General features: G+C 33.6%; 1 protein-coding gene across 6 annotated transcripts in view; it reads left to right on the top strand.

Moving 5' to 3' along the window:
- The window catches only part of LOC106877480 (protocadherin-like wing polarity protein stan), a 309480-nt gene that overhangs the window by 109132 nt on the left and 177130 nt on the right, over nt 1–23218 (top strand). The gene's annotated exons all lie outside the window — the stretch shown is intronic.

The raw sequence follows: 23218 nt of genomic DNA, 5'->3' as shown, positions 1-23218 counted from the left end.
GTTTCTGTCTCTCTGTCTCACTATAACCTTTCATCATCTGACATAAGATCACCTCGTCCAATGCTCCCTTCCTTCTCAAAAGAGTTTTTTTTTTGTCTTGCAAGTACTTGGTGACCCTGTCAGTGCCGGTGCCACTTAAAAGCACCTGGTCCACACTGTAAAGTGGTTGGTGTTTGGAAGGGCATCCAGCTGTAAAAACCTTGCCAAAACTGATATCGCCTGGGCTTGTGCTACATAAAAAGCACCAAGTCCACTCTGCTGAGTGGTTGGTGTTAGGAAGGGCATCCAGCTGTAAAATCCCTGCCAAAACAGTTACAAAAGTCTGGTGCAGACTTCTGCCTGGCTGGCTCTTGTCAAACTGCCCCACCCATGGAAGGCAGACATTGATGATGATGATGATGATGATGATGATGATGATGATGATGATGATATATATAATCTTTAGAAATGTTATTTTTTTCTGTAACAAGTTAATTTTATCTTTGTCCTACCATCAAGTTTTTTCTCAGATGTCTGTTACAATGGTTTGAATCTGTTTTTCTCTCTTTACATCTATTTGCTATCATGGTTATACTTTCATATTGAAAATCTCTTTTGAAAGGGAAGGGCTTTATTTATTTTGTATCTCTTCAATAAGACTTTGGTTGCACTTAAATTTCTTTGCTCAGCTTCTATCGACAACCCCACTGGAATTCTTTCTAAACATTTACAGTTATATGTATATGTGCTTGTATAAACATGTTTTGTTTCCTATCTTCAGGTTTATTTATATCCAACATTTATATCTAATAGCTGAACGTGCTGTCTGAATAGTAAAAATGCTGCTTCACTGATCCCAAGGCAGATTCTACTATTTACCTTATATTGTTATTTAACTCCAAGTCAGCCTTGATTGAGTAGATATACAATCAGTTGGCTTCCAGCTGTGACCATCCTGTCTTGATTCACACATACAGTAAGCTTCTGTGCAGTTTGTATCTACCGAATCCCACTCACAAAGTAATGATCAACATGATACTAAACTAGGAGGCACTTGCAAATGATGTAGCACAGTAGCATCTTAGCCATATGTTTATTCTTAACCACATGTTTATATTCGAGCTTTTGTGTCTCTATGTGGAGAGATATTCACTGAAAGTTCTTATAGAAGATAGTTACAGTAGTGGGGTAAGATACAGTGGAGGTAGGACATGTTTGCAAATGAAATGATCCAAAATATGGACAGCTGGAGAAATACTATTTTGCAAAATTATCCAGTCCTCATCTATATTTATTACCAAATATTAAAGCTGTCATGGAAGCCTATATTAGGTTATTTGTCTTCCTAGAAATAGCAGGCAAATTTCCTTCAAACCAAACTCTACTTTTTTGAAAAAATGCAATAATGTAGTATTGGCTACATTATATCTGGAAAAAGATTGGATGGTCACAACAGGAATACCTTCAAGCATAAATCTGATTCATCAAGGGCTGACCTAAGGCCACACAATGACAAGAACAATTAAATCAGTCTTGATTGTGATTAATATATTGATTTTTTACAGTGGCACTAAACGACAAATTTATAGGCAAAGGGAGAAGTGTAATTCATTGGAATAACCCTCAGTATATATATATATCTTATATTGACTCTCTGAAGGAAGAAAGACAAAGTAAATCCTGGCTGACTTTAACCCTTTAGCATTTAAACCAGCCACATCCGGCCCAAATATTTTACCTGTTTTATGTTCAAACCAGCCAGATCTGGCCTCACACACTTATCCTACAATGTTGTCCTAAAAATAAACAATTACATCATTGAAATACGAGATAATGCATAATTAATTCAAAACAATGTGAATAAATAAGTATTACATTTGACACAGTAATGTGAGTGCTAAAGTGTTAAACGAAAGAAAAATAAACAAATAAAACAAATATAGTACTATGGAAACTAGAGGTGAAAGCATTTAAGTTGCTTCTGTACCATATCTGCCACAACTCCACTATATGGTTGGTGTGGAGTTATAATAATAGAAGTAATTGAACTATAATAAATCCTTCCACTGAGTCAGTGACTCATATCAAGATGACATGCTGAGGCCACTGTTAGTGTTCAACTGATGTGTTTATCAAGAAAACATGCAGGATTTGTTTTGCATGTTGACACTATATTTATTTAAGTGCATCTAAATTTGGTATTATAATATGTTAATATGTTTGTTCAGTGTATATGGCTTTAAAATATATTTGCTGAAGAGAAATACATACAACACACATGCATGCACATGTGCGCATACACACATGCATGTGTGCACACACAAGTTATTTCTTATGACTACTTTCTAAGAATAACTCACAAACAAGCCTTGGCTGATCTCCTTCCCCTCTATACACAGGCACATCACACTCACACATTAACACAGAATACACACAAAGCTATATGTTTTTAGATGGTTGTGTATATTTGTGTTGGTGAATGTGTAATTAAAACTCAAACACGCATGTTTAACAAAACATACTCAAAAGCAAATGTGGGTGTTTATTGAGAATATTTATTGAACACAAATACACAAACACTTGCAAATTTATTTGTATAACACACTTTGCAGTATATTATCAATATAGTTTATCATAACAGAATGTAGAAGAAAATTTTCTACATCGTCTTACACTTCAAACCACTATATACACAAATACATATGTAACATACATAATTGTGGATACTGGATGCAAGCATGGTCGAATGTTTAAGAAGGTCATTGAGGTTCAAGTATGGTTGTGTTGTTAAGAATTGTTCTCCTCAACCACATAGTGTCACTGTGTGGCACATCAAGAAAAGGTCTTCTACTATATAACCTGAAGCTGTCCAAAGACTTATGAATGGATTTGGTATGTGGAAACTGAAACCATCGCGCAGGTGTGTGTGTACATGTGTGTGTATGCGTTTGCTTTTCCTTGTCTTAACATCCATATGATAGTTGTAAATGAGCATCACCATACAAGTAGTCTTGTTATACACACAAAAAACACATACACACATATAAAATAGATAAATTATATATATACATATATATACAAGTATTTGCACACACTTATTTATATTATGTATATGATACATATGACATACATACATACATAAGTACAGATCAAAACAGTTTGATTCAAATTCCGTGGTACTTAAAGTTTCAAAGCATAAGATAATGTTTGTCCTCAACCACTAGAAATTTGATACAAATTTCCAATGGTTGAGGATAAGCACAGAATTTGAATCAAACTGTTTTAATCCGTACATGTAACTTCCAGTAAATGTGTTGAGTGCCCTTCTTTTGTTTGTCCACTCACTTGTGTGTGCGTGTGTATATATATATATATATATATATATATATATACAGACATCCATATGTATAGACTTTTCCAAATCTAATTTCTTCACCACAATCAAAATAAATACCGGCCATGACGAAGGGAAATAGCCCTGAAACTCGAGTCGCCTTTATATACTTATATTTATATATTTGATCCTTTATATTGAACACTCAATATTTCATCTACATTCAATACTTTATTTCATGGTGCCATCCATTTTTTAAATTTTATTTTATTTTATATTATATATTGTATATTCCATATTCTATACCCCACATTGGTTCTGCAGGAATATAAATAAAACATAAAAAACAGACAGTGTTGGAACTCTTTTAAACAAAATAATATATTCCTCTATACACAATCATACAAAAAAAAAACCCTTTTTTGTATTTATTTTTACTCGCATATATATATATATATATATATATATATATATATATATATATATATATATATATATATATGTAGAAGGTTGTAAGCTGGCTAGTGAATCAACCTTTGCTAACAGAGTAAAATAACAGGTGGTTTATAGAGCCTTTAGCATCTATTTCAAGCATGTTGGTGTGTCTATGCACACACTTCTGCTATAATTATATCTATATAATTATATATCAGTATAAATATTTTCCTAACTGGAATTAACATGCTAGCCACTTGATGGAATCATTAAATGGTTTTATCTTTCATTAATTAATTAATTTAATATTTACTACGGTATTTATTTTGATTGTGGTGAAGAAATTAGATTTGGAAAAGTCTATACATGTGGATGTCTGTATATATTTGTGTGGATACAAGTTTGTTCATATGGTATGTATAGATATCTACATATATATTCTTTGGCATCCCATACTGATGACAGCACATGGAATTTACTTCCCTTAGCTAGAAATCAATCAGCGATCTATAGGTAACCTTTCTTTTGATATCTGATTGATTGACTAGCTTGCTTTCAACCTGTGCTAACAGAGTAAAATGATAGGCGGTTTTTAGAGCTTTTAGCATCTATTTCAAGCATTTTGTGCTATAATTATATCTATATAGTATTTGTGTGTATATATATATATATATATATATATATATATATACAGTGGTTGGACAAAATAATGGAAACACCTTAGAATTTCAAACAAATTTATTTTAATATGGGGTAGGACCGCCTTTGGCAGTAATTACAGCTTGAATTCTACAAGGTATGAACTTGTACAATGTTTGAATTAAAGGAATTTTTGTCCATTCTTCAGCTAAAACAGTCTCCAGTTCTTGTAGTGATGATGGTGAAGGATATCGACTCCTTCCTTGTTTTACTAAAATGCACCATAAATGTTCAATAATATTGAGATCTGGGGACTGTGGTGGCCAGATAAGATGTTCAACTTCATTAGAATGTTTCTCGCGCCATTCAGTAACAACTTTACCTGTGTGAATTAGTGCATTATCATCCTGAAAGATTGCATATCCCTCCGGAAACAGTTCCACAACCATAGGATAAATTTGATCAGATAAAATGCTTAAATAGTCTTGACTATTAATTCTGCCATGAAGGGAAACCATTGGGCCGGCGGATTTCCAAGATATATAGCTCCCCCTACCCCCGATCATCACAGATCCTCCTTCATGTTTAACAGTTGGAAGAAGGCAGTCTGGGTCAAATGCTTCTTTTGGCTGTCTCCACACGTATACTCAGCTGGTGGCTGGAAATACAGTAAAGGATGACTTGTCCAAGAAAATAACATTCTTCCACTGCTCTAGGGACCTATTCTGTAAGTTTTTACTCCATTGTAAACACTTTGCAACATTTGCTTTCGAAAGTAGTGATTTTCTGATTACAGCCCTCCCGTGAAATCCGGCTTTGTGCAGCTCCTGGCAAAGAGTTTTTGTGGAAACTGGGTTCTTGAAGTGGTCATTAAGCTCTGCAGTAATTTTTGGAGCTGTACTTTTATGATCCTTTCTAACAATTCGCATATGAGTCCAACAGTCCCTATCTGAAAGTTTTGGTTTTCTTCTGGAGTTTTGTTTCGATGAGGAGGTTTTCCCTCTTTCTCAAAGGCTGTCATTACTTTTGAGACAGTACTTCTTTATTTCATAAAATTTGCCACAAGGGCAGTACAAAGATAGAAGCTTGTGGGCTGGACTTAGACAAATTGAGATGAATGAATGTATTTTTTTCCTAGCCCCCATAGTTACCGAGAAAATCAATTAAAGCAACCTGTGTATGTAAGTGTGTGTCACTGAAGCCATTCATACATACATACATACATACATAACCACTCTCTCTCTCTCTCTCTTGGTTTTTCTCTGTCACTCTTTCTCTCATATACACACACACCATCAACATTACTCTCTCTGTCTTGCACACCCCATCAAACCTACACACACACACGCACACAGACATACGCACGCACATCAATTCTTCCATCTCACGCCAACTTCAAAAGAGGTTCAGTCATAAAACTGTCCATGTCTCTTTTCATAATATAATATAAATTGTTTTTCTATAAGTGTATAACAATTACTTATTCCATACTTCTTCACTTAGCTTTTATCTTCACTTTTCTTAAATTGGATACGTCTGCTATTAATTCTTACATACAGTTTCCCCATTAATTCTTACAGCTTCATTTTTTGTTAAAGCAGCTCTTAACGTCAACTTCTTAATGCCTCTTCTATTTTTTCCTAGCCCCCATACTTACCAAGAACATCGATTAAAACTTTTTCCAATGCAATTCCCCTTTCTCCTGCCATTAACACAACCAGTTGCTCACACACCTTACAGTTTCTCATTCAAATTACATAATATGCAGAATTGTCGCATTAATACAGTAGGGTGTTTTGAGGAAGATTTGGCTGCTATTTCTACCAGGTCTACCTATCATGTAGAGGTCTGAACTTATTTTTCATTCACAGATTTGCATTTCAAACATTTAACATAATCTTTTCCATAAATCAACTATCGTGAAAATTTTCTACCATGACCTCACATTTTCTATGTATGTGCGTGTACCTTAAAAGACGTGACTAGACAGACGTCCAATAGAATAGTTCTCATAAACAGACTACCTAGAAATTCTTTCTTCACAACTCCTGAAGCTGTTTCCTGTGAAGATATTTTGGAAAGACTTCCGCCCTCCCCCACCCAATTTTCTCTACTTATTCCATACTTCTTCACTTAGCTTTTATCTCCACTTTTCTTAAATTGGATACGTCTGCTATTAATTCTTACATACAATTTCCCTGAACTCCTGAAGTCATTTTCTGACGAGGGGTGGGTGAAATCTTCATACAGCTAGAGGTTCCAATTGAAACAGGGGACCCGAAATGATAAGGTTGAGAAATGCTGTTATAGATTATGCCTAACCGAAAACGATCACATCCACATCATCCAAACAGACTGGGTGAAACCTGGTTTAGCTGCTAGTATATATATATAAATATATATATATATATATATATATATATATATACATATATATATATATATATATATATATATATATATATATATACGTGTATATGTATATATGTGTATATATACTACATACATGTATGTATATATATATATATATATATATATATATATATATATATATGTATATACATGCACATATATATATATATATATGTATATATATATATGTATATACATGCACATATATATATATATATATGTATATATATATATGTATATACATGCACATATATATATATATATATGTATATATATGTATATACATGCACATATATATATATATATATATATATATATATATTTATATATATAGGTATATATATGTGTGTGTATATAATTATATATGTGTATATATATACACACATGTATATATGTACATACATATATAATATATATATTCAAATATAGCAATACGTCATCATTTAGACACATGCAAACATGAACATATTCACATCATATATCATTATATCATACAAAGAAGAAAAAATCTCTCAGTTGTATACTAAAAAAAGTATAGAGTTTTCTTTCTACACATATGCACATAGGTAAACACATACTTGTGTCTATTTGAATGTTGACATTTGCCATGACTTTTGAAAGTTTGAACTAAATTAGAGAGTGAATAGACAGAGAATACACAGCTTGACATTAAGAGTAATTTGTATACATTTAGCGCGCATAGGTGGTGAGGTGTGGCAATAGAGGTGATTGGCTATACTAGGTGGCAATGACTAAATTGACACTTATGGCATTGTGTATGTGGATGCTCATGTTCATTCCATATGTTTATGCTTATGTTTTTTCATGGCTGTGTCTTTGTATATATCAACACACCTCATACACATACTGACATAATCTTTTGTGTTTGTAATGTGCATTGAAGCATAACAAACTACTAAAAGAGCTGAAAGTATCCTATGTTTTTTTAATTTTTTTATAAAGGATAAATCTAGTTAAACTGTAATCTACATTGTAATAGCCATGATGTAGACCCTATATTTGTTATTAATGTGCTGAACCCAAAGGTCAGGAGTTAAAAAAATAAGGCTTTATTTACTTTAGTTGACTTACCCTGAAATGGATACTACTATCAATTGATATATGATTGTTTTATGTTTGAAAGTATATCCACTTCTAAAACCACTAAAACACTAATAAATGAATGAACAGTGGTGTTTTTTAATTAATTAAACTACAATAGGTAATCATAGATGCAGTCATGGCTATGTAGTAAGAAGTTTGCTTTCTGAACACATAGTTCTGAGTTCAATTTCCACTGTGTGACACCTTGTGTAAGTGTCTTCTTATGATACTCCAGGCTGACCAAAGACTTGTGAGTGGATTTGATAGATGAAAACTGAAAGAGGCTCCTTGTGTGTGTGGGTGTGTGTGTGTGCATGTGTACTTGCATGCACATGTGTGTGTTTGTTTCTCAAGCACCACTTGACAAATGGTGTTGGTTTGTTTGTATCCCTGTAACTTGGCAGTTCAGCAAAAGGTCACTAAAGTAAATACCAGGCTCAGAAAAATAAACAAGAAAGAAATATGGGGTTCGTTTGTTTGATTAAAACCCTTCAAGGCAGAGCCCCAGCATGGCTGCACTTCAATGACTGAAATAAGTAAAAGAGAAAAGATAAAAGATTAATCAAGAGACTTGATAATTCATTAGAAATTTGTACATTTTTAACTATTGATATTAGTAAGATTGAAAAATATGGGTTGTCAGATATGCTCGTTTGTTTTGTTTCCATTTTAATTTCAATTCCTATCAATGTTATTTGAAAAATATTTTTATTCTGGTGTTCTATGTTTTTTTAGTAGCAATATTCTTTATCTACAACTTTGTCTCTTGTTTATGAAATTTGAATAAATTTTACCTCTTTTTTGACATTTAACAATGGAACAACTGAAGAGTAAAAAATGAAACAAAAAGAAAAATGAATTTATCCGATAATTAAATACAAAACTGCTAATTAGAATATAGCTGTGCTTTCCTACCTGTGTGTTAAGATACTTCAGTGTGTTGGTGAATTATACAGATGTAATGCATAATTGGGCGAGTCAGAATATTTTATCACTGATTTTTTGCAATTGAAGATTAAAATTAAATATTGATTACCTATTTTGACTGTGAATACATACATACTCTTTTATATGAATCGGAATATGTTCTATTTAACAGTTATATAATGTTTAATTTTAAATAATTATGTATTTATAAAAAGTGTTGTCTGTAGTGAAACAAAAATGTGCTGGTAGAATAAGGTGGCAAAGAGATGGTACATAATCTTGTCTAGTAATTAATATCTTATGGAGAGGATTATTCATTTCTTACCTATTTCATACTACTGAATCTTATGGAGAGTTCTGATCTTTTGAGAGCCCTGTAATCTATGTAAATATTTTTTCTGAAGATGAAATAGTTGTGTGGATATGGTAATGTACTATCTGCACATAGTTCTTGAGTTCAAATCTCCTGTACCAGATTTTCTGGAAATGTTACCTGAAGTATAATGTTTCTGTATCCAAAGAGAGATTTAATTCTTAGCATAATGAAACTAAAGGTGAGTACTGTCTTTTGAAAAGGTAGTTAGGAAGGGTTTTTTTTACTTCCTAGTCTGGCTTTATTTCTCCAACTTTGAGACAGCCTTTGGTTCCGTTATACAAACTTCCAATTTTAAAATTATCTAAATTAAAATCTTCCATCAAAATTTCGTATTCATGTTCCAAACTCCAGTTCAATAACAATAAAGTTGATTTACTAAATTCTACATTATTTATAAAATTAATTGAAGCAAAGGCAGTTTACTTCGATAGAAATATATAACAAAAGAGTTAAACCATTTATATTGTTTATCTATATATATTTAACCAAATGATAAGCTAAACATAAACTTAATTCAAATAAAAACTTGCTAATTATGGTCTACAAAACATGTATGTAGATGAACATTTTGGCTGCTGTATTTAACATAGCAAATATCTCTGTTATCTAGAATTGATTCTTTAACAGTTATAACCATTATTTTTATCTACATTTAAAGATCATTTTGTAAAATGAAAGTACATAGTAAATTGAGGCCAGCCAGCATGAGAACTTCTATGCATTACTCGACCTATTAGAAATAGCAAGCAAGTCTCCTACAAATAACCTCACATTATCTTAAAAGTAAGACCACCAATGTACCTGAAGAGAGATGGAACGGCCATTATTGAAATACCTTTGACCAAAGGTATGCTCAATCAAGGCTGTTGTAGTGGCTCACAACCTATTATAAATTACATATGTATTTTAATTGTGCATGAAATGCATGTGCACATGCACATACATATTCCTACACTCACAAATGCATATTCTCACTTAGCCAATTTATAAGCATTGTATTTTAGTTCTTCCAAAGAACTTCACCAAAGTTTATCAGCTTCTAAAAATCAAAGACCACCTGTCAGGTACTAATTGGAATGTCACTTTGAAAGTCTGGAGTTTATATTAAAAAGTAAACCAAAGTAAAACAGCATAAATAACATAGTTTATCTTGCCTCTCTGGTACTGTTCAAATCAGGTGGAAGTAGGATATTGCTACAGTTCTCTTAGCAGTGGGCACATGTAGGGGATATGATGAAGGTTGTTTTGTATTTCCAGCAAGAGCATTGATGAAATTGGTAGGAAAGGATGTGGATTGCTTCCTTGTCATAAATTGAATCCTGTTTCAGCTCACTCCAATCACATTATACCACTGTTTCCTTTACATGCTTCTTTGAAGATACTTTATTCCAGGTTTTTCTATGATTGTTGTGGTTGTTAATGCTATTGATGTCTGTTATCCTGTATGAGTTTACCATCTTGAGCGCGTGAGAGAGAGAGAGAGAGTGTGTGTGTTTGTGTGTGTGTGTGTGTGTGTGTGTGTGTGTAAGAGCTACAGAAAACAGCAGGGGGAGGGATTGGAGTCCCAAGCAAGCTGTGTCATCCAATTATTACTGCTGATGTCTGTTGCCAAACAAGAAGCACTATCCCCCCCCCATTAATTTTTTTATTAGGAAGAACATTTCCCATCTCTTTTCCTCTTCCTTCCCCCCTCCCACCTCACTCACTCTCTCTCTCTGTCTATATAGCTTTCCTTATATTTTATATTCATTATCTAACATTCTTTTGTCTCTTACACTTTCATCATTGATTCTATTTACTTTATTTTCTCTCTTCTTTCTTTCTTTCTCTCCCTCTCATTTTCTTGTCTTTCTTCTAATTCACTCTCAGCTTTTCTACTCTCCATTGATCCCTTTTTTTTCTCTGTAACATTTCTTGCTTTTCCCCCCTCTCTCTCTCTATTTCTGGGCACATTATCGTTCCTTGTAATGTCCCCCCCCCCTTCTTTCCACTGTACTCCTCTTTCCACTGTACTCTCATTTCTCTTCACTTCCCCTCTCTCACTTTTTTCTTTTGAAAAAAAAGAAAATGAAATTATTACATCAATGAGTCTGAGTTAGATGAAGAGAACCAAAATGAGTCACATTACAAAATTAGTCAATCAAGTAGATTGACACTCCTTTCTGATTTCTCAATATTTCAGTGATACACATACTGTTAAAAGAGTTTTCAATTTACACACACATATCCAAATATATATACACACACACACACTATATATATATATATATATATATATATATATATATATATATATATATATATATATATATATATATATATATATACACACACACATACACACAAACACACTCACACATATACATACACAATATATATACATATATATATATATATATATATATATATATATATATATATATATATATATATATATATAATATATATACATGCATACATACATAAAGAGAGAAATATACTATGATAAAATTTATCTTACAATTGGATATTCTTATTTAACAAGAATTGTTTTGAAGCTTAATAAACATATATAAATAATATATTTTATTTTATTTTATAAGAAATAATAAATTAATTTCATGTCTGTATTAATATACATATAAAATTTTTAAATTAATGCATATATTAAGCTTGTTCGTCAGGTTAAGAGAATTCTGTGTTTAAAATATCTCAGTATGATATTTTTATATATATATTAAGCAGACTTGTATGTAATTTATTATTTATTATGAAATATAATAAAATAAATTATTTATACATGTTTATTAAGCTGTGAAACAATTGTTATTAAATAAAAATATCTAATGGTAAAATAAATTTTAACATAGTATATTTTTCTCTTTATTTATAGTTTTATACACTTCTTATGTTTTTCTTTTGTATTGTATTGTATATTCTATGTGTTTTGTGGAATAATACATTAAGGAGCTTTTTTATGGGCACCACTGGATCAGTTGAATCCATATATTTAAAATTAAAACCTATGATAGCAGGTCCTGCATGCGAAACCTACCACTGCGGTAACATTTTAGATACCCTCTTAAAACCATTTCTCAAGCACAGCAAAAGCTACATGAGGGACAACCTAGATATGCTTCCTGAAACAATTAATAAAAACACCCTACTAGTATCCTTCGATGTAGTCAACCTCTATTCTAATAATTCCCACAGCCTAGGAATAGAGGCAATCCAATTCTGGCTAGGGAATTACTCCAATGAACTCCCACACTGCATCCAAAAAGAATTCATAATAGAAGGGATAAAATTCATCTTGGAGAATAACTTCTTAGTCTTCAAAGACTACTTCTATCAACAAAAATCAGGGACTGTGATGGGTACGAGAATGCCCCCCCCCACTCCTTTGCTTACCTAGTCATGGGATATCTAGAAATCAGTCTTTATCATAAGGTACTAGAAAAATTCAGCAACCCATTCTCCCTCTACATGGAAAATAACTGGAAGTGGTATCTGGATGGCTGCTTCATTCTTTGGCATGAAAGTATAGATAGACTTGAAGAATTTCAAGCCCTTCTAAATGGACTTGACATAAACAATCAATTTACAATGGAATATAGCCATCAGCAACTTCCATTCCTTGACATCCTCATTAAGGAATCCAACAACAAAATAGAAACAGACACATACTATAATCCTTTTGTCTGTCTACACGCACTTTATTAATAAAGCTGCAGACATCACAAAAACTGTTACTCAGGGTTTCATGTTCCTATTCATCTGACAAATGGGAACGTGAAACTCTGAGTAACAGTTTTTGTGATGTCTTTGCAGCTTCATTAATAAAGCATATTACTCTCTATATATATTTTATTTGTTTCAGTTATTAGGCTGTGATCATGCTGAAAAATTTTAGTTGAACAAATTGCCCCTAGTACTTTTTTTTAAAGCCTGTTATTTATTCTATTGGTTACTTGTTGCCAAACCGTTAAGTTACACACATGCATGCATGCAGGTGCTAGCTTCTTTGAGATTCTGTCTACCAAATTCACCCACACAGCTTTGGTTGGTCTGAAGGTATAGTAGAAGACACTTGTGCAAGGTGTCACCCAGTGGGACTGAACCTGGGACCATGTGGTTGGGAAATAAACTTCTTACCACACAGCCACTAAAGAGCAAAGACATCAGCTATCAACTTTTCTCTGTAAATTTCCTGAAGGCAGGATCCTAACCCTGGAATATTGAAATACCAGCTAATAGTTCTAACCGTTGACTGGTACTATTAATTTTTTTATAACTTGCATTGTTTTGGGTTTATAAAAAATGAAAAAAAACCTTTATCAGCCCTGTGATAGATGTGTGAGAAAATTGTTCTTCAATCACATGGTTCTAGGTTCAGCCCCACTATGAGACACCAGTGTCTTCTACTATTGTCCCACGCTGACCAAAACCTTATGAATGGATTTGGTAGGTAGAAACTGAAAGAAGGCGGCGAGCTGGCAGAAACGTTAGCACTCCGGGCGAAATGCTTAGCGGTATTTCGTCTGCCATTACGTTCTGAGTTCAAATTCCGCCGAAGTCGACTTTGCTTTTCATCCTTTCGGGGTCGATAAATTAAATACCAGTTACGTACTGGAATCGATGTAATTGACTTAATCCCTTTGTCTGTCCTTGTTTGTCCCCTCTATGTTTAGCCCCTTGTGGGCAATAAAGAAATAAGAAACTGAAAGAAGCCCATTGTGTGTGTGTGTGAGAGAGAGAGAAAGAGAAAATTAGTGTCCTGTTTTGACATCGTGTGTGTGTGTGTGTGTGTGTGTGTGTGTATATATATATATATATATATACATGTACACATTCTCTATTTTATAATTTACAATTTACTTAATTCATTATAACTGCCCCACCCTTTCTACCATGCCTTAATCTTCCTGTTTAAGCATTTTTTCTTTCCGCTGTCATTAAGTATCTTAAATTTCATTTTCTAAAGGCAAAAACAGAGAATGAAAACCACAACAACAATATATATTTACTCATTTAATGAGTAATTGATGTGTGCACTGAATGTTTGATGTGTATGTGGAATTTGTTGTTGGTGTTGTTTGCGATGTTTATGTCTGAAGTGCTTGTAGTGTCTGAGGGGTGTTGATATTGTGCAATCGGTTGCTATTTTTGTATGTGTTTTCTGTTTGTTTTCATTCTTGTTGCTGGCATGTTTGAGTGTGAATTTGATTTTAGTGTAGAATGTTTGGTTGTGTGTATGAGGAAAGTTATGTTGTGGGTATGTTTGCTGTTTTGTTGTAGTGTGTTTTGTGTGGAAAGAAATTAATTACTTCAGGTCAGAAAGTTGTTTATAGTGGTGGTGAAGATAATGGTAAGGGTGGTGTTTTGAGAAACATGCTTTTGCATGTGGGTACATTGTTTTGGATATGAAGTTATACTTGGGGTATATGGAGAGGCAGTTTAACAGTGCAGAGAAGATATTCTGCTTGTAGAGGGACTTGTTTTACAAATAAGATGGTTGTTTTGTGTGTGAGTAACTCCTTTTTAGTATTAGATAGTTGCTAGGAAAGAAATGTTTGAGGAGTAAGGTGGTAGCTTAGAAAAAAAAGATTGGTTTTAGTGTTTGGATTTATGGAAGGGAGGGGTAATTTGTTAATGATAAAATTATTTTGCCGAGGCAAGTGTTTTGGGATGTGTTTATATAGGTATGTAGGGAGTTAATGGTGGTTTGGGGAGTGCAAAAATTGTTTGAGGTTTCAGAGTTTGTTTTAAGCCATGCTTCTGTTTGTTTTATTTTTATTGTTTCTTAATTTTCTTTCCAAATAGTCAGTGATTAATCACTTGCCATTCTAGTGGATGCAACAAAGCTATTTCCTTCAGAACTAATTTCAGAATCTGACATTTAGTTGATATCATAACTCATGGATGTCAACTAAATGAGATGTAGTTTATAATTGTTACTCTTTTGCTTTCAGTGTTTGATTATTGTCTTGACTTTTAACTACTTTTTGACAATCACTGAGAATTTCTAGCTAGTGATCTAGAGAAACATCATTGCATATTGTTAGCAGTCATTTATATAAATTTTCTTTCTTTCATATGTTTTATTCCTTCCAATTATTCTTTGAGCTGTCAAAGCGAAGGTTTTGCATTTTAAACATGTACACCTAGCGTTTATTTACAACAGAATGTCCTTGTTTAACTGTGATGTTGGAATAATGCATTTTGAAATATTACTTAAAAAGGAAAAATAACATGTTTTTTTGCTTCCAACTAGTTTGAAGGTTTCTCTTGAGTGAATAATAAAATATGTTGAGTCTCTTAGCTAGAGTCAGGATAATTTGCAGGATATCAAGTTATGATGGTGGCTAAAGAGATTGTGTCAATAGCAATATGCTCTTGATATAAAAATGAGATGGCTTAGTGGATAAAATATTGTTATACATACTTAGATGCCAGGATTTCTAATTATATATATATATATATATATATATATATATATATATACATACACAGTGTATCCCTGCTTATTTGCAGGTAGATCATTGAGGACAAGTGATACAAGCCGGAACAGGTTTTCAGTATGGACAAGACTGGCTTGTTCTGGAAGAAGATGCCTTCCAGAACATACATCATGAAGGACGAAGCCAGAGCCCCAGCATTTAAGGCACAGAAGGACAGAGTGATGCTAATTATGTGTGGCAATGCTGCTGGATTCATGATGAAACCAGGACTTATCTATAAGTTCACAAACTGGAGGGCCTTCAAAAATAAGGAGAAAAAATCTGCTGTCTGTCTACCAGATGCACAACCCCAAGGCCTGGATTACCAAAAGTTTAACTTTGAATTGGTTCCACCAATGCTTCATCTCTCAAGCTGAGGAATACCTCCAAAATGTTTGCATGGAATTCAAGGTGTTGCCTGTTATGGACAATGCTGGTAGTCACTCTTTGGATTTGAATCACGAGGGAGTTCAAGTCGAGTTCCTCCCTGCCAACAGCACATCCCTCATCCAGCCTATGGATCAAGGCATAATACGTGCCTTCAAGGCACTTTACACTCGGAACTCTCTCCAACACCTTGTGGACACAGTCTGATAAGCTTTTCATCCACACCTTTCTCTCTTACAATGGTATACATTGATTTGCTGGGATCATTGTTGATGATCTGGATTTCATTGATGAATTCTGGCTTTCTGATGGTGTCATATTATCTATCGATCATGGGTTTCCTCCTCTGCTGTCATCTCATAGTTGAATCCTGAATCTTCCAGCTCCTTTCTGACCTTTTCCACCATTCTTCTGCTGACTATTTTCAGTTGTCAATTATCCTGCAAAAAATAAAGCAAAAATGGTTAATGTTTTTAATAAAAAAAAAATTAAAGTAAAAAAAAATATGTGTAAAATAAGCAGTTGAAAATTGTGAACACATACTGTCCACACCATGTGTGTGTATATATATATATATATATATCATCATCATCATCATCATCATCGTTTAACGTCCGCTTTCCATGCTAGCATGGGTTGGACGATTTGACTGAGGACTGGTGAAACCGGATGGCAACACCAGGCTCCAGTCTGATTTGGCAGAGTTTCTACAGCTGGATGCCCTTCCTAACGCCAACCACTCAGAGAGTGTAGTGGGTGCTTTTACGTGTCACCCGCACGAAAACGGCCATGCTCGAAATGGTGTCTTTTATGTGCCACCCGCACAAGCCAGTCCAGGGGCACTGGCAACGATATATATATATATATATATATATGTATATGTATATATGAGCACTATATAACTATGTCTGGTGTGGGTGTATTAGTTTAGAAAGATGAACTCCACCTATTTGAATGTGTCTTAGGCACACCCAAACCATAATTAATGACTTCAAAGAATGATTTTATCATATTAGATCAGACTTGCTGGTGGAGTTATTTAGTCCTAGGTCAACCCTGATCAAGTAGACCTATAATTCCATCTGTGACTACCTTGCCTTTTTTTTTTAATGTATTGTACTAAAGACTACATATTCTTTTTGTAGTATGATATTTGAAGGAAACTTAATTGCTATTTCTGTTAGGTTGAGTGGCCACGTACCAGCTTCTTTATTGGCTTATGATCAATGTTGTTGTTTAGCATAATGTCAGCCTTGATTGAGTAGATCTTTGATCAAAGACATCCAGTGACAATCCCATCTTTTATCCCACCCACCCAAGATGATTGGGTGTGACATGTGAGATATTTGGTTGCTATTTCTAACAGGTTGAATGACCAAATGTATTTCTGGATGATAGTGAAAACACTGAAGAAAATAATGATCAAAGTGCATATAGAGAAACATTGTGTAGTCACCTGTTGCTGTGTCTCAATAATCTCTAAGTTATGGGAGATAGGGAAATTTAAACTCAGACAAGATTTAAAAAGCATTATCATTCTGTGGCAGAATATGACAACCTTCATAGCTTCTATCATGTTGATAGATGGGAATCCTGATGCTAAGAACTGGAGATGTTGGGAAAAATTTTAGACTCAGTTTTATTAAATATATATTATATTTTGTAATGGAGTATTTATTGAAACAGCCATACATGCTTCAGAATGAATATCTATCATATTTAAACAAAGTGAGTAAATGAACTGTTGCTAGGTGAAGAGTGGATGAAGAGTTACCAGGAAGAGCAGGGGAGGGGTGGGAGGTGGGACACCTGTAGTGATTGGTAACTTGGGAGTGAAACAAATGAAAAAGATTGAAGTAAGACAAGTAATGTTAATGTACCTTTAACAGGTTATAATGCAGGTGAACTCAATATACAGCCTTAACCAGATCACTACTATGTCACTTACCTAGGTATTAAATACATTAAATACTAAACCTTAGCTTCATTTATCTTAATTACATTACCCGGTGGAGACCTGTTATCACTAGCGTAGCTAGAGTGTGGGCTGCTTGGCATGGCTCTTCCAGTTTCTGCTCCTCAAAAAACACATATTGTCTACAGCAGATCCAAAAGTGGTGCTGCCCGGGGCAGACCCCCCCCCCCCCCCATCACTAGCTACGCCAGTGCCTATTATGTTTATTTATTGTCAGTATTAGGAGGAATATTTCTGAATTTTTTTTTTACTGTAACTGTGATATAAGTTTTAATAGAGTTGAGCTTCTTACTGCCAATATACCATAGCAATGAATTCTCACTATAACCAATTCCCATTTTGTGTTGAAGTTCCTCATATATGAAGGTATCTTGCCATATTGTTTTACTTCTTATCATACATAAGGGAATCATAAATCAAGAAAGGAAAGGAGATGAATTATGTGTAAGAAAGAGAGAAGATAATGAATACACTGAAATGAAGATAGGAAAAAAAAAAATAGTGAGAGAAAGAAGGGGAAACAATGCTGAAATATGAATGAGACAGAAAGAGAGAGAAAATGTATGACAAGGGAGGGGGGAATGTGAACATTCATGTATTACGAAGAAAATGTGAAAGAATAAGGGAGGAACAAAAAATATTTAAAAAAGGAGGGTTTAGAGATGCATAAATCATAAAGCAGGTGTATTTTGTTTGTTAGAGAGGTTATTTGGAATGGAAGTGAGTGGGGAAAAAATTAAAAAGTAATGTTAAAAAAAAGCTGTTACTGTTTAAAGCACTTCATGTAGGGAGCAGGTGTAAATATGTCAGAAATTCCTCGACAATCCTTGAGTAGTAGCAGTTTGACTTAATATAAAGGAAATATGACTGGAGGAGAAGAGAGAAGAGGAACACAAAATAAGTGTAGGCATAGTTGTGTAAAGGAGTTTGCTTTGCAACTAAGTACACAGTTCCAGGTTCACTCACTCTGTGAAATTTCGAGCAAGTGTTTTCTAAAGGAGCTTTGAGTTGCGAATATTTTAAGAGTGAAATTTGTTAAATAGAAACCGAGTAAAAGATCACTGTCATGTGTGTCTGTGTGTGTAAGTGTGTCTGTGTGTGTAAGTGTGTCTGTGTGTGTAAGTGTGTCTGTGTGTGTAAGTGTGTAAGTGTGTGTAAGTGTGTAAAATAGTGTTGCGTTATCATCCTTTATAACAAAAATTAATTTCGCAATTGCTAATTAGAGATCGATAAAGTAAAAGTCAGGTTGAAATGAGTCCTAGGATCTGTGTGATAAACTAAAACCTTTTAAGGTAGTACCTCAGCGCAGCCACTGTCCAGTGACTGAAACAAGTAAGGGAATAAAAGGGAAAAAATATTTACAAAATGTGAAATTAGTCAACAGAGACATAATGAGAATATCTACTAAATTATTGAGCAAGGAGTTGCAAATCATCTGACAACCCTATGCATTTAAATCTATAAAATTGTTTTCATTAGCCTCTCAAAATTATTTCACTTATTCATAAGTTGTTTTGTATTTTTGTGGTTGTAATGGTGTTAGGAAGGAAGTTAAAAAAAGAGGGGCTGAAATATAGATCATCATCATCATCATCATCATCACCACTACTGCCACCACCACCACCACCATTACCATCATTGGAACAATAATAGCTGCTGCAGCCACACATCTAACAGAAATGTTAAATACTTTTAAGTTTTACTTATTTTACTTAAGTGTTTTTTGATTGCTGAAGTGAGTCAGCGAAGTTTATTTATTCATTTATTTATTTTGTGAGCCTTATTTCCATTTCATAGATAGTTAACTTAAGAGATGAAAGAAATTGCATGTGCATGCGTGCTCACACATGAGCCACAAATATACACATTGCATAAATACACACACACACACACACACACACACACACACACACACACACACACACAAACACACCGAGTTAACAAGGAAATTTGTACATGATCACTTGATGCACTAGAAATAGTAGCCAAATCTCTCAAAATCCTACTGTACCAATATTGAAGAAAAAGAATGAAACATTAAAACAATGAAATCCCTGTTATACATAAAGATGAGATGGTAGGTCTATTCAATCAGAGCTAACTAGGAGATAAAGAACAATTAATATAGTCATAGTCTTTTCATACTATGATACCTTTGACCATATTTCATTACTTGCCAAAAAATAATCATGTGATAACCAAAATGGTAATTTCATTTAAGAAAATTTAATCAAGTCATTAAACTCATAGTATTTCTTTAGTTAATGTGGTAGATTTGAAGAATAATTACAGTATTTGACAAAATGCCTCAAGTTAAGATTCTTACATTCTGAGTTCAAACTCTGCTGAGGTCAACTTTGCCTTTCATTCTTCCAGGGTAGGTAAAATACCAGTGCAGTATTCCTCCTATAATATGTCCCTACAAATGGAATTATAATAGAATTTTTAAATGATATAAATTTTTATCGGAATTAAATCTTCCACTTAAGAGTGAGGATCACATATATAGTATTACACAGTTTTTATTTCACATTCATACTACCTATTCTTAGTATTATACAACCTTTTAGCTTCGCACTACACATCTGCTATATATCTTAGACTTATAATTTTTCTGTCTTCTGTATGCTCAAACAAGTATGACAGCCTTTATATAGTTGCTTGGCCTTCTTGGAACAGCAACTAAATTTCCCACAAATCAAACCTTATTGACTTAAAATAAATAAACATATTGGGTAATATCATCCTAGACACTACTATATCTGAGAAAAGAAAAATAAGATCAGATGATTGTTTCTGGAAAGCTGTTGATCTTATGTGACATGCTCAGTGTTTTTTCCTACAATTTTTCTTCTTACATTTCTGTGTGTGCGTGCATGCGCATATTTTCTAAAAATTACATCTCCTTTGGTTTCCTCTGAAATTTCCTAGCTTTCACTGTATTTTTATCTCATTTAGTTCTTTCTTTTTTATTATCATTCTACCCTTGCAGCCTTTCATTTATCCTCTCCACCTGCTATTTTTTACCCTTCACTTTTCTGATTTCACTTTGTAATGGTTACTTTTCTGTAACAAATATGTCATTGTAACTCTGACCGAGGACCCACCTGTGAGATAGGGCGTGATAAATAAATTTGAAAGTGGACCTGGAGAATTGTGATGCACTAAACAAGCATTTAGTCCAACTGAATATCATCAACTTTTGCTCCAATATTATTTTTCTTAAGTCAAGGTAAAAAGTTTTAATGTAGTCACTCAACCTACTAGAAACAGGAGCCAAACTCCCCCAGACCTTACCATACCATCTTGGAAAAAGGAAGTGCACACTGAATGATGTGGCCTTACCTAGATGTACTGTTAATGTTTATGAGGAAAATGGGTTGATCATGGCTGAAATGCCTTTGATTTTAGATCTGCCAGATCAAGGCTGACTTAGGTTCTTAACAGCAAACTCTGTCACAGGCAAACTCTTAGCCTAATTTTCATGCATTTAGCATAAATCTGTTTAAAAATTATCACTATGGAGAGTTATCAGATAGCTTTTACCTTAGCCAAGCTAACAAAATGAAATAAATATTTAAGAAGTCGAGATATCTTTAGCTTTATCTTTAATTGGCTTAGAGTCAAGTCAATAGCAGCTGTATTTTTTTGTTAACATTTTTCTGTTGTGTCAGTTTGAAATTCAGTTATGTTGTATATGGTTTCAATGAAGAATTTTCATTATTTTTTAAATATCTTATAAAAAGGAAATGTCACCATGTCTTTTTGGCTTTTTTTTAAAAAAGTATTTTGCAAAAATCAAATGATAAATTTAGTCTAACTCCTGTATAAAAGTAAAACCTTTTTAACTCTTCAGCTATAACAATAAACAAATAGATGAATAAAGGTGATTTTTCTCAGAATTAGGGCAATCCTTTTGTGTATAGCATCAGGCATTCTTGCTACATTAATCTTTACAACTCAATTTATCATCAAATTTAAACACTGTTCCAAATCCCCAAAGCTGTAGGATTAAGTTGGATTTACTTCTTAATACGTCTTCACTTTTCATATTTGTTTTCCTTCCATTATTTCCTATATGAACTCCCACCTCTAGTGATCTGTACGGCTGCTGAATATTTCATTCTTCTCCCTAACACTTTGATGTTTATTTTATCTATGTTGTCTAGTTTCTTGTTTCGTTCCCTGCTGCCTTTAAAACAAATGAATTTTGTAGGTTTTACTTTATTGTAACAATGGTATGAAAACATGTTGGTAATATTACTGTTATCACTGTTGCCTATTAATCATTTTAAGACCCAAAAGAATCATTTATCACCTTTGCAAACTCCATAGATACAGGAGTATGTAGGCAAATAATTTCAAATTAGGATTCAGTGATTCTGTGTAATATTTTTTTGCTGAAAATAACAACAATGACTGTCTATTAGTCACCACTAACTTCAGCTAAGGACTTCTGGAAACAGCCATGACTTTTCTTTCTTAGATACAAAGATGGAATATTCATCTAATGCTTATGTTTCCTGCTGGCATGGGTTGGACAGTATATAAATACGTGTGAGCGCACACACCCACATGTATGTATATATATCTATATGCAGACATATCATCATCATCATCATTATCATTATCATTTAGTGTCCATTTTCCATGCTGGCATGGGTTGGCTGGTTGGTCTGACAAAATCCTGTGTGTTGCAGGACTGCATTGAGCTCCAATGTTTGTTTGGCATGGTTTCAGCTAGGTTTCAGCTCTCTCTAATGCCAACCACTTTACAGACTGTACTGAGTCCTTTTTTACATCACCAATGCTGATCAAGTCACCTAATAGCTTGCAATATTAGATTTCATGACTGAGAAGGAGTGTAGTATTGTGGGAGGTGTCTTTAAACCAGATTTTGAATGTATGATAGAGGGATAGAAATAAGTCTCTTGCTGTAGAGTAGATACGTGGCTGCCCCAGCTGGAAAAGGAGAGAAAAAGATGGTGGTGATCAGGGTGTGTGGGTGGTTGAGTTTTGGGTTGGTATGCATGGATGAATGTTGGTCTTCCACAAATAACCTTGCCTGGACTTGTACTTTGTAGGGGAACTTTCTAGGTACAATACCGTGGTCAGATTTCCTAAGGCCAGATGCTCTTCCCATTGCTAAAAAAAATGTTTGCCTGATTTTA

This window comes from Octopus bimaculoides, chromosome 11, assembly GCF_046866305.1.
Source record: "Octopus bimaculoides isolate indiv1 chromosome 11, ASM4686630v1, whole genome shotgun sequence".
In the NCBI taxonomy this organism is placed as follows: Eukaryota; Metazoa; Mollusca; class Cephalopoda; order Octopoda; family Octopodidae; genus Octopus; species Octopus bimaculoides.
The sequence above is the reverse complement of the archived record's forward strand: the minus strand, read 5'-3'. Positions and strand labels throughout refer to the sequence as shown.